Source organism: Anastrepha obliqua, chromosome 4 (assembly GCF_027943255.1).
Source record: "Anastrepha obliqua isolate idAnaObli1 chromosome 4, idAnaObli1_1.0, whole genome shotgun sequence".
Lineage (NCBI taxonomy): Eukaryota > Metazoa > Arthropoda > Insecta > Diptera > Tephritidae > Anastrepha > Anastrepha obliqua.
Window position 1 is genome coordinate 49,932,695 of NC_072895.1, and position 13,770 is coordinate 49,946,464.

Consider the following 13,770-nt stretch of genomic DNA (forward strand, 5'->3'; position numbering starts at 1 on the left):
TTAAAATCACTTTTTGAATCTCAATATATCAAAGAAAATATAAATAGTTTCGTTATATTCCGCGAATAATTTTTTCTATGCAAGAATCGTACAAAAGTGAAATTATTGGTAAAATACGCACGAACTTATGGACTGACCTGATAGCTTAATTTTGCTCTAGTTTTTTACATAAAAAATCTCTAAAGTTAAAAATGTAATTTGTACATTATTCGGTACAACTCAAGTTCACTAAGTTGGTCCATGGTATTAGTGCTGCTGCTTCCTTATATTTGTATAACATTTTATTATACAAATTTAATAAAAACAATAGTAATAATAATAATAATAAAAGTGTGTTTCCGTCTAAATATATGCAATCATTTCCTTTTTTATTTTGATTTAGACAACAGCTGGAATATAAAGTCATGAAAAATTTAGAAAATTTAATTTGGTAAACAAAATGTAATAGTTTTACGACGTCGTCAACAAATGAAAGGTTATTATTATACCTTTAGGTTAAAGGTTATAATCATTAGGTTTAAACTGCTAAAAGTGACAATTGAGAAAAATATACAAAATTGAAAAAGTAGTAAATGGACAGGTAAGTGGCAGAAATTGTTGTCTTTGAAATTTGTGAGACGCAATAAATGTGCGTAACAAGCACCGCAAACTCAGTTGCATTTATACAAAAGTACGTTTGTACGCATTGCCAATGCACAGAGGGACACAAAAGTGACAAATGAAAAGTATACAGCCAGTCAAAGCAGGACACGTGCTTGCTTGCTGGCGCTTTGATGGCATAACAAGCCGGCGTCAAGCGACAAGTGAGTAGAAACCAACGAACAGGGATTTCAAACAAGCACTGAGTTGGGTATGTGTGTTAGAGATGTAGAATTTTACGATACCGAGATTTTCGTGATATCAATATTACAATCCGGCGACCACGACATTAGTACCACTTGAGCAGAAAAATAATAATAAATAATAAATGAAGGAGACCAGGTTATTAGAGTTAAAAAGCGTATTCATCCTGTATATAAACTCCAAATAAGGGGTACAATACACGCTGCAAATTCATTTGTTATTCTGGTGGTATCGTAGAGCTGCGGAATCGTAAAATGGTTCTCTACTGAAATCGATTGAATATAGCACATATTTGTAACTTGGACCCACTTTTCTCCTTTATTACGACTAGACAATTTTAACGATTGCAACGAGAGACCTTAATAGGTCAGAAATATTTCGGTTTGATAAATCTAATAAGACTACATATATAATTATATTGCGGTTCCCCAATAAAAAACAAAAAACATATCCAGAAAAGATATCAAAATATTCTGACTTAGATACCGATGTCAAACGCCAATAGAAGCTAAGAAAGATGTACGTGGGCGGTTCAATATGTGCCTATGTTCGATGACAGAAGGCCTTCCTGAGGGTAGTAAGCATTAGCAGCGCGTGCTGCCATCTACCAAATGACGGCAAAACAAATTTTAGACTGATTGATAGGTTAGTTTGGATTTGGCAGTTATTCGAGTAAGACGTGTTTCGAGATTTTCGCTAAGATGGAAAAATAGCAGCACCGTTCGGTAATTCGCTTTTTGTTTTTGGATGGGAAAAAATTCGAGGAGATAAAAGCAAAGTTGAATGCTGTCTATGGGGACGCTTCCCCATCTATGACTACAGTTAGATATTGATTCAACGAACTTCAAAGCGAACACCCGTTTTTGATGAGGAGTCACTAGGCCGCTCTACAGACGTGTTCATCGAGGAAATTATTTTTGAATGTCACGACATGATTCTCGTTGATCGACGAATGAAAGTGCACGAAGTAACAAAGACCATAGGTGTGTCGACTAGAATGGCAATAAGTATATTACATGATAGGTTGGGGATGAAGAAATTGTTGTTGTTCTTGTTGTTGTAGCAGCATAAACATTCCCCTTGGCCTGATATAAGTCCGGGTCGTTACGATTACGTAGAACCGACTGTCGTGGGAACGATGAAAAAATTGGGTGCCACGATTGCTCACGGTGGACAACAAGCGGATGCGGCTGTTAACTTCGAAGCAGTGTTTGGAGCATTTTAAGCGAGATTTGAAAGAATTTTCGCGTCAAGTTGACACCGTTTATGAAACCCGGATTCATCATTGCACACCAGAAACTAAGCAACAATCAAAACAATGGATTACTCCCGGTGAATCTGCTCCAAAGGTAAAGGCGACGTTTTTTTTGGGATGCGAACGACGTCATGGATCTTTTAGAAAAAGGAAAAGCGATCACTGTATAATAGTACAGTGAGTTATTGGACCGCTTTTGGCGAAAAAGAAGGTGCGGTTTCACTACGATAACGCACCAGCACTTTTATCCGGAGTTGTCGCCGCCAAACTGCATGAATTGTGTTATGAATTGCTGCCGCACCCCCCGTATTCACCCGATCTGACTATCTACACTTTTTCTTGTTCCCTAAAATGAAGTGGCTCGCGGGAAAAAATTTTGTTCAAACGAGGAAGTCATCGCCGAGATAGAGACGTATTTTGGAGAGTTCTACAAATCCTATTTTTGGATGGTTTAAAAAAAATGGTCGGAGCATTGGGAGAAGATTATTATTCTAAAAGGGGATTATACTGAAAAAAAAAAAAAATTAAAAAAAAGGTGTCTTTATTTCTAACACGGGTACTTAGGGGCGGTAACACTTACTTAGGTGGCCATAACAACCCGTTACCGAGTTACGGCCGACCTCACTAGCTCTCTCCAGGCGCTTCTGCTCCGCCCGCGCCTTCTCCAATTCTGTACACCAAGCGAGCATAGGTTTTCCTCCACCTGGTCTTTCCACCGAAGCATTGGTCTTCCTCTGGTCGGCTCCCTTGGACTTCGCCCTCGAACACCTTCTTTGCTGGAGCTTCTTCATCCATACGCACGACATGCCCTAGCCAACGCATGCGTTGGATGGCGATGCGTTGAACTACGTCAATGTCGACGTAGAGCTCATACAGCTCGTGGTTCATTCTTGAACGGTAGTCTTCGCCAATGCGCACAGGACCGAAGATCTTACGAAGAACTTTTCTCTCGAACACCCCAAGAGCGGCTGCATCGCTTTGTGACACTACCCATGCCTCTGCGCCATAAAGCAGCACGGGTATGATGAGCGTCTTGTAAAGTGTCAGTTTGGTCATGCGAGAGAGGGCTCGACTACTTAACTGCTTACTTAGCCCATAGCAACACCTATTAGCAAGGGTGATTCTCCGTTTGATCTCCAGGCTGATATCGTTGTTGCTGTTAACAGCGGTGCCAAGATAAATAAATTCTGGCACAACTTCGAAGGTATAGTTGTCCGCAATGACGTGCGTTTCTACACGCCGTCTGTTCCGCGTTGTAGACAGCATATCGTATACTTCGTTTTACCCTCGTTCACCACCAGACCCACTCGTGATGATTCCTTTTCGATAGCAGAAAACGCAGCCGTGACATCTCGCTTACAGCGGCCAATAATGTCAATGTCAAGGAGCTGGACACATTTGTAGAAAATAGTGCCATTAATTTGCACACCTGCTTTTCGGAGCACCCCTTCCATCACGAAGTTGAAGAGGTTGCATGGCAGTGGATCGCCTTGTCTGAAACCTCGAACGGTACTAAATGGCTCGGAGAGGTTATTTCCTACCTTGACGGAGCTGGTTGTGTAGCTCAACGTCATTCTGCAAAGCCGTATGAGCTTCGCTGGTATACCGAACTCAGACATGGTGGCATACAGGCAATCCCTTATCGGGCTATCGAACGCAGCTTTATAGTCGACAAAGAGATGATGGGTGTCGACTTGCTTTCATGGCTCTTTTCCAGGATTTGGCGTAATGTGAAAATCTGGTCAATGGTGGACTTACCACTTCTGAAGCCGCACTGATAAGGCCCGATCAGTGTGTTGGCAAACGGCTTAAGTCTTCCACATAGCACGCTAGACAGGACCTTGTAAAGGATGGTTAGAAGACTGATGCCCCGGTAGTTGGTGCAGATCGTCGGATCACCCTTCTTCAGTACAGGACAAAGGACACTGAGATTCCAATCGTCGGGCATGCTTTCTGCTAGCCATATTTTGCAGATGAGCTGATGCATGCTCCCTATCAGCACATCGCCGCCAGTCTTGAACAATTCAGCGGGCAAGCCGTCAGCGCCAGCCGCTTTATTATTCTTGAGCCGCTGAATGGCAACTCTGACTTCGGCATGACTAGGTGGTGGAACGTCCAAATTATCGTCGATTGGCGGTATCGGGCCATCTTCTACTGGGTCGGAATTGTGTGCGTCATCGCCAGCAAGTAAATTGCAGAAGTGTTGCCTCCAAATGACCAGTGTGGACTGTGTATCCATAACCAGATTTCCGTTTTTATCTCTGCAGGCTGATGCTCCGGTCTTGAAACCTTGTGTCAGACGCTTGACTTGTTGATAGAATTTTCGAGCATCATTCCTGCCCCTGTACTCCTCTAGCAGCTCACGCTCACGCTTCTCCTGTTCTCGTTTCTTGCATCTAAAGAAGGTGGGTAACACCATTGTAAGTAAAATTAGTGAAAAGCAGTATACTTTAATACATGTTCATTTATGTTTAACTAAAAAATCAAGTAAATCAAGACGATCTACCTATAGAGGCACATTTTGACCAAAAAGCACAAATAATATTCCTCAAACTTGCTTTGGATTATATGCATTGCATATAAACTTCAAAGTCCTTTTACACAATTCGATTATAAAGCCAGGTTTGGGTCACTACCTGTTCTACTATCCTGCTATTATGCTAAGACCTACCCGAAGCACCTTGCTAATGCTCTCGAACATATAATTGTTTTACCATCTCTCCGGCAAATAGATTGCATCGCCATAGATGGAGAAATGTAAATCAAAAGTTACCTATATAAGGGGTTAATAAGCAGGTAAAATAGGGTTAAGTTTAATTAGAAGCGATTCAGTAAATTAAACTCTGTATCGGGTATACTTTTAACTGCATGAAAACTATCGATATTGATAATTAAGGTTTAACAGCTCAGAATAGCGAACTGTGTTGACATTTCTGTTAAGTAAGGTTTGGCAAGTGATCATGAATATTTTAATGCCAGAACAACGCTTCCAAATTGTTGAAAGTTATCCAAAAAATAAATGCCCTGAAATTATCTACCAGATTATAATAAGAAAATGCATGCCAACAATATTTTTGTCTTTTAGTATAACTTTGATTCTCAAGCTCTTTAAAAATTCCCATTACATTGGGAGAGATGATTAACGATTTTTTATGGCCGGAATTAGATGATATTGATCTGAACAATGTTAATTTTCAACAAGACGGCGCTACGTGCCACACAAGCAACGAAACCATTGATTGATCTTTTACGGGAAAAGTTTCCGGACAGTGTTATCTCTCGAACAGGTGAGCACAATTGGCCACGTGAAAGATGTTATGGTCGATCCCAAGTACTGAAAACTCATAACTTGCTCTATGCTTCGCTCATACAACCAGTTTACACCTCAACGGTTGTTTCGACACAGTTATGGCTTTTGTCTTGGTGTCGGAGATTTGCATTTTAAACTAAGCTGCCGAAAATAAACAATAGTCTTTGCGCATTATCTTCCGTATCTGCTCAAATCCCAGCATCATCTGCACAACAGACAATCTTCATTTCATTTGTACCCATTTTATATCCATTTACCCATTTTGGAATTATTGAGACTTAAAAAGGGCGGGCTCCCGTTATTGTCCCGGGATTGTCAGATCTATTGTGTATATGCATGTATACACATACATACATATGAAATGACGGGTTAGGATGAGTGGAGACAATTGGTGCATGCCCGACTGACGCCCAACAAACAGTAACAACGGTTGTTGTGGTAAGTCAACGAGAAAACCATTTACAAGTGACAAGTGCATAACAAACCAACATAGAAGCGTGCAAATATACAAATATAAACAACAACAGCAATAACAAGATTCTATATATTCCTAATAGCATGTCTGGCTGTGTTTCTGTCTGTTCAGACAAACACGGAAGCAGCGAAACAACAGCTTGAGGAAGTTGCAACAGGGACATGCGCGTATGTAACAAATGTACGAGCGTCGCAGCGATTAGAAGAGGAGAGAAAAAACTCCATTAAAGTTTACTAGGGTGACCTGTTGGAGTTTTCAAAGAAGACATTTTGAAACATATGCTCTACAACTATCAAGAAGGCAAGGCAATCTTATAAAATCGAAAGCGCTCTTACTTAAAGAACTTTCTGAAAATTCGCATTTCTTCAATTCACATTAAACAGGAAGTAATAGCACAACAACAGTTTTTATTTTTATTATTAGTATTTTTATTGTAAGTATAAGTATTAAGTATACTAACGAGTAATTTTTGTCGAGCTTTATTACAACAAATATTTTATGTTAATCCTCAGCAACATACAATTCATATTTTTAACTGATTTTTTTGAAGTGAAAACTTCTTTAGAATCGTTGGGAGTGATTTGAGGAAAAGTGAAACGAAAAAAGCGACCAACTTGGCTACGAAGCGTTATATTATATGTTGATATAAAAGTAGCGACGAAATAAATAAAAATAACTTTTATTTTTTCTTGTGATTTGAACCAAGGATTTTGGATCGGAAGCTCACATTGCTAGTCGCTCGGCTACCGCGCCATGCTGTCGTCGCTGGCCTAAAAGTTATTTAGTTACGAAGCGTTATATTATATGTTGATATAAATAATTTTTGTGAGCGTGTAATTCTCAAAAGTTTTATTAGGTTTATTATTTAAAATGTATTGACTAGGTAGTGTGGTTATCAGCTTAACATCTGATAGATCCTCCATCGGAGGACAACAAATGTTAAACTAATTTTTGGAAATGGGCGGAGTGTTTTAGGGGCTTGCTCCTTCTCTGCCACGGGTCGACCCGGTATTGCAGTACCGCCGGGATTTCGGCTTTGAATAAATACAAGAAAAAATATACTAATACATTTAGCTTTGGTGGGAAGAGCCATAAATTTTTATATGAATACATGTAGACGAAAATGGAATTTTTTTTTTGAAATTTGCATTGTAGGACATTTCTGATTATTTATTGAACAGTTTTTTGGTTTAGATACTGAAAGTCAGTTTAAGTGAATCGGTATAAATATTTCGTACATTAATTTTTGAAGTGAAAACTTCTTTAGAATCGTTGCGACGAACTAAATAACTTTTAGGCCAACACCGACAGTATGGCGCGATTGCCGAGCGGCTAGCAATGTGAGCTTCCGATCCAAAATTCTTGGTTCGAATCACAAGAAATAAAATTTTTTTTTTTTTGAAATTTGCATTGTAGGACATTTCTGATTATTTATTCAAAACAGTTTTTTGGATTTCAGCCTTGAATAAATACAAGAAAAAATATACTAATACATTTAGCTTTGGTGGGAAGAGACATAAATTTTTATATGAATACAAGTAGACGAAAATGGAAGAAATTTGTAAGTCTGTTTCTTCGGTCCGTTTGGGTATTTTTTTTGACAACATCGAAACCAAAGCATTTGTATCATATTTTATCTATCATAAGCCACTCGTATCATTTGTTGAAATTGAAAACATTGAGGATGAATAATGATAAAATGAAGAAAATAAAATATGAACTTTATAGCAATATTATAATGAACCTATAATTATCCCGCTCCTAATGCTGCTTTCGTCTTATTCTCTCTCAGTTTGTTTTACGGAAGGTTTCACTTCTATCAAGTCTAACCGTTAGACTGGTGTTTTTTTTAATCTAGTACGGGACCTAGCTAGTCATACCGATAATTTTTATGGCTTTTGTGTTTCAGATAAATAGAAGAGCCAAAATGGACAATACCGTCCAGGTCCAATTTTTCGAGAGAGTCAACTTCAGCGCCGTTTAAATTATTAAAAAAAATACATTTTTCATTTATGTATGTAAAATAAGTTAAATTGTCCTATAAGTTAAAAAGTCCTAACAAATTTAACTATCGTTCTTCATTTTTTTTTTTATTGTAAAATAAATTCCTGAGCTCTAGAGGTTTGCACTAAATTCATAGCCAGTTTGCACTGTGTGAGCTTTCTCTCTATCATTTTTAAAGGTTCGTAAAGAAGAACTTTGTGATGTATCTGGTACTGTCGTAGCGAAACGTTCTAAATATATTGGCTACTGGAAGGGCTTACTTTCACCCTACAAGTGGTCCAAGTATTGAACAGAACATTTTTTTAAGATTATGAAATGATTGCGTTTCTTTGTGAATAGCTTGCGGATAGATTTTGTATATCCAAATATGTTTGGACTACTAGATTCACTGTCACATGTGATAATGTTATGGCCTCCTTAATATCCCACCGCAAATTTTATTGACTAGAAACGGTTGAAATAAATTATCGTGTAATTTATCAATTCCAAGAGACTTTAAGAGATTTAATTTGCAGTCATATTCTTCGGCTAGTGATTTACTTTTATCAGAAGATAATAATTGAACCATCGTACGTAGGTGACTACCTGTTTCAAATGGCTGTCACAACAAAACTATTTTGCAGATCAGCCAAAAAATCGAGATGCGTTATTTCGAAAGTTCAAAATGTTGGTTTGATGGCGGCAGGGACTTATTGGTTCCGCCACGTTCATATGAAAGTTAATAAGAAATTTCTGTATATTTTCTGATTTTCTTAAAAAAATATTGGACTCTTCCAATGGTCAGCATTTGGGCTCTTTGCTAACCTATCAAGATTTTTTATTTATTAGTTTCAATATTGAGGGTTTTTTCATCATGTGCGACAAAAAAACTTTATTTTGCATTGCTGATCGGAGGTGCCGAGTGGAAACTACTTGCGTTACGAGCAGACAAATCTGGCCATCCTACAATCTGAAACAGACAAAAACCCTTATAAGTCTTTCGAAACACGAACTAAGGCATATAATATCTCTTATCACCGGCCACTGCCTTTTGGGCACTCACGCACGTCGGCTCGGGGTTTCGCAAAACGACCTGTGCAGATATTGCGAGGACGAACATGAGGAAGTATCGAGCAGACATTTGCTGTGCAGTTGTCCCGGTATAACCAGAAGTCGACTCGCTCTTCTAGGCTCTCCAACAATTGAAAATCTTTCAGTTCTCTCGAACCTGAAAATCAAATGTCTCATCAAATTCTCGAAACGAATTAATATCTTTGACCAAAATCTACAATAAAAATCTCGGTTAGGTGGGGAAATCATATAACATAATGAGCTGTAGGGCAACACAATGGACCCAACTTGCGGTCTATGTGGCACTCCGATGCGGGGTCACCCTTAAACCAACCAACCAACCAATGTTTATTTTAAACCCCGATATCATTTGACTAGTGAAGTATATAAGTAGTTTATGTCTTCAAAACACGGATGCAAGTTTTAAAACCCTTATTCTGTTAATTTTCACAAAAAAAAAATAATTAAGTACTGGGCTTATTAATGTGCTGAATAAATTTCTTTGTTTGATTGATTTTAGGTCAATGCAAAGTTCAATGAAAACAAACATGATACATAATTTAGGAGAAAAAATGGATTTACCAACCACCTTAGTGCATAGATACCCAACAACAAATAAAAGCTGGATAGAAATCGAATTATTCTCAAATTTGTGCAATTAAAACCGTTCGAAAAGCCAATTAAGAATTGTGTCTGTTTTTTTGTTGAATCTTGCTTAATCACTGTAGCCTAATCATTATTTTTTATTTATTTTGTCCGTGATATTTTTCTTCAGTCTGAAGTCATCTTAAGGATCTTATGACGGGAGTTTGATAGTCAAAAACAAAATAAATAATAATAATCATCAAAAATATTTCCGCGAATATGTTGAACTCGCGACGGCTCCAAACGGGACGGAGTTTTTTAGTCTCCGGGCATACCATTAGTGCGTCGGTAGCTTTTATGATGCATAAAGCATTCTAAACCTCACCATACGCCAAAACAAAAATACGTTGAACCAAAGAAATATGTGGAAAATCATTTTATTTCAATCATACATTTTCATTCAACCTTCCGAATAGAGTCGAATTTTATTACAGTCCAAATTTACTACATTCAACATTAGCTAACATAGTCCAATTTTACTACAAGAATATATACATAGGTTGGCAAAAAAGTCTTGCGGTATTTTTATTGAATTTTCAATTGTTCATAAAATTGGTTATAATAATGCGATTTAAGTCAAATATGCGCCGTCTTGTTCGATGACGAGTTCCCAACGAGATGCCAACTTTATAATGCCCCTCTTATAGAAGCTCGCTTCCCTATTGTCAAAAAACTCGGAGAGCAAATTTTCACAGGGCTCTCTTGAGGACAACTTCCGACTACCAAGCTCGTTCGCCATGGACAGAAATAGAGGTGCGAGATTCGGACTATACGGTGGATGCAAAAGAACCTCCCATCCGAGCTCCCGGAGCTTCTGGCGCGTCACCAAAGATGTGTGTGACCTAGCGTTGTCCTGATGAAAGACAATTCGGCCTCTGTTGATCAAAGATGGCCTCTTCTGCATGAGTGCTGCATTCAAGCGGTCCAGCTGTTGGCAGTACAGGTACGAATTGAGCGTTTCGCCATAGGGGAGCAGCTCATAGTGGATGATTCCCTGCCAATCCCACCAAACACACAGAAGAACCTTCCTGGCCGTCAATCCAGGCTTGGCCACCGTCTGGGCAGCTTCACCGCTTTTCGACCACGACCGTTTGCGCTTCACGTTGTCGTAAGTGACCCACTTTTCATCGCCAGTCACCATCCGCTTCAAAAACGGGTCGATTTTGTTGCGATTCAGAAGCGATTCGCATGCATCCATACGGGCAAAAATATTTTTTTGCGTCAAGTCGTGTGGCACCCATACATCGAACTTCTTTTTGAATCCAAGCTTCTTCAAATGGTTTATAACGGTTTGATGACTCATGCCCAGCTCTTGGCCGATACTACGGCTGCTACTATGCCGGTCTCTTTCGATCAATTCAGCGATTTTATCGCAATTTTCGACTACAAGCCTTCCGGACCGTGGCGCATCTTCGATCACCTCTGCACCAGAACGAAAACGTTGAAACCATCGTTGTGCGGTGGAAATGGAGACTGTATCGGATCCATAAACTGCAAAAATTTTATTGGCAGCATGAGATGCATTTTTGCCTTTATCGTAGTAGTACTGTAAAATATGCCGTATTTTCTCTTTATTTTGCTCCATGTTTGCGACGCTATAACTCACGAACGACTAAAAGCAAACAACAATTAATCAAACACGTGTTAGCACGTGAAAAGAGCTTTCCAAAAAGCTCTAGCGTAAACCGATGCGACGAATACAACTAGAACTACGCGCTTGCAAAGACAAGCTTGCGGAAATACCGCAAGACTTTTTATATAGAAGAGAGAAAGGATAAATTTCTTAATGCGGTGGAGAAATTCTACTTACAAACGAAAGTCAAGATGATTCGAAGCTTTGCGACAGCGTTTTTGCGGAGCTTTTCTTTCTTTTGGGCTGAAGTCTCACTGATTTTGGTGGCTTGAAAACTGAACATGTAGGACATATTCTTTGTTCACATTGGTAGTCCAGTTATAATTTAGAATCTGGATGTACTCTGTTGTAAGAAAAAGTCAAGCAGAAGAGAGCTCAACTCAGTTGGATTCGAGATCATAAGACTATTGAAGAAAACAGCAGAGTAGTTGAACTTCCAAGCTAAGATTTGACAAAGCACATTGTACTTAGCCAAGAAGGGAATGAGATGCTGCATACACTCATAGAAGCTTTGGAAAAAGCAAGCTTGCAAGAATTGCCAACAAATTATGACTGGTCGAATTTCCAAGCTAGCGTTGTCAAAATGGGTTTGAATACTAACAAAAAGCATGCAGGCTATGAGAAATAAGAAGACATCTATTGGCTTTTTCGGGCTTTTCTGGCATTTCTTGTTAGATACTACTACAACAGAGGAAGAAATGATTCCCTACTTCTTATATTACTAACCTGGAGTGAACAAAAGTAAGCTGAAGTCAGCTTTTGTTGCCTGATTTAAACAAAAAAGGTGGATGATGTTCTTAAATGTTTGATGGGGTCCTTTGATTTTTGGCTTAAGTATGCGATTATTCCCACTTTCACCTACTTACCAGCAAAATTTTCAGCAATGACTAAAGTCACCAGCATCCTAACTTTAGAAATATTATAATATCAAAAATGATGTCAAGAATAAAAGTAAGTCAAGACCATGCTTCTTTGCACATATTCCATCTAATTTGCGCATTTTGTTATGGAAAACCAGCAATATTTTTTAGTCATACGCGAAACCATGGAAAGTCTAGAATAAAAGTGCAATTCAGAATCTTTTTCAACTTATACCACTATTGTATAGTGGGTGTTAGTAAATACTCATGAAGATAGTTATTACTATCCATTCACACATATATGTACATATGTGTAATCACGATATGTCTGACATAGATAGCTGGCGCTGTCAAGAGGCCTGCTAACGGGGTAACTTCGAATGCAAGCTGACGTTCAGAGCTACGCGCTTCCTGTTTGCAAAATGCGTTAGGGGCAAATGCTCGTAGCAGCGGAGCAGGTAACATCTGTAAAAGAGCCAGGGTTGCGACATGGCATACATACAAATATACATGTAGCAATATATATTGCGGGAGCCCATGTGTAGGTACACAGATGTGTACACAAAGACAGAAAAATTAAATAAATGCTCCTCAGGAAACAAAGCAAAATAGGGCGTAAGATAATCTCAGCTGGGGAAGTCTCACAGCTAACAAGCTTTCCTGTGTAAGCGAGAAAAGCGGCAACAAATGTTAAGCATATTGAGCTTGAAGCCATCTAGCCGCTAAGGATTTTATTTAAAGGAGGAAATGCCAGATATTTCATTAGCTAAGAAAAATTTGTAAACGCTGAAATTATTTTATATTACGTGAACTACTAAAATTAATAGGTTGTATGCATACAAGCAAGGATTAAAGTCAAAATAAGAGGCTCTTAGATATTTAGAAAAAACAAGGTATTTAGTAACTATATTTGTTGCCTAAATTTATTTGAATGATAGAAAAACTGTTTACTATATTAATAGCGTCCCTACTTGGCAGGTAAAACTCCGATTGTATTTCAGCCATGGAAAAGGTCCTCATAAAAACCAACTATCGTTAAGAGGAGAAGTGGGCCAAAAATTAAGCTCATTATATGCATACATTGCGTTAAATGATTATGATTAACACAGGGACATATTAAAAACGAAAGTATGTTTCATTATTTAGATTTAATAATTATTGTATTGTTTAGATTTAAAAAATGTTTATGGTAATATAATTTAATCTACGAGTACTATAAAAGCCATGTAAATAATAGTTTCACACTTGATACAAATAAAAAATATTTTAAATTTACGTAATAAAAGTTACGGACTTTGAGTCCGTTACACTAAAAAAAATTAAGGGCCAGCTGCCCAGGAAAGAAACACTTATAATTCTTTAAATAGTTTACAATTATTTTTATTCTACACAAATTACTTAATCTAATACAGCTAACCCGGAACCCGTCTCAAACTCCACTAACTGGACGTGGTGACGGTCGCTTACTTTACACCTTCATTCCCCAGCTGCGGCGCAGTCGTTGTGTAATTTGTCTGAGACCGGACTTGGCCTTGACTTCCCACGGGTGCATTATTGAATGTAATTGTGCAACAGGTAACGTCTCCTGTTGCGTTGCATTGTGAAATTTAAATATGCTGACACTGCGGCACGTGTAGCGAGCAGCCGTGGGAGCGTCGCAACAAATGCGACTGCAGCGTGTTAACTCTTCCCCCT

The 13,770-nt window shown here is 38.4% G+C and overlaps 1 pseudogene; it reads left to right on the plus strand.

The window, feature by feature from the left end:
- Positions 1–6,743: 6,743 nt before the first annotated feature.
- LOC129246522 (U2 spliceosomal RNA) lies at positions 6,744–6,927 on the plus strand (annotated as a pseudogene).
- Positions 6,928–13,770: the final 6,843 nt, after the last annotated feature.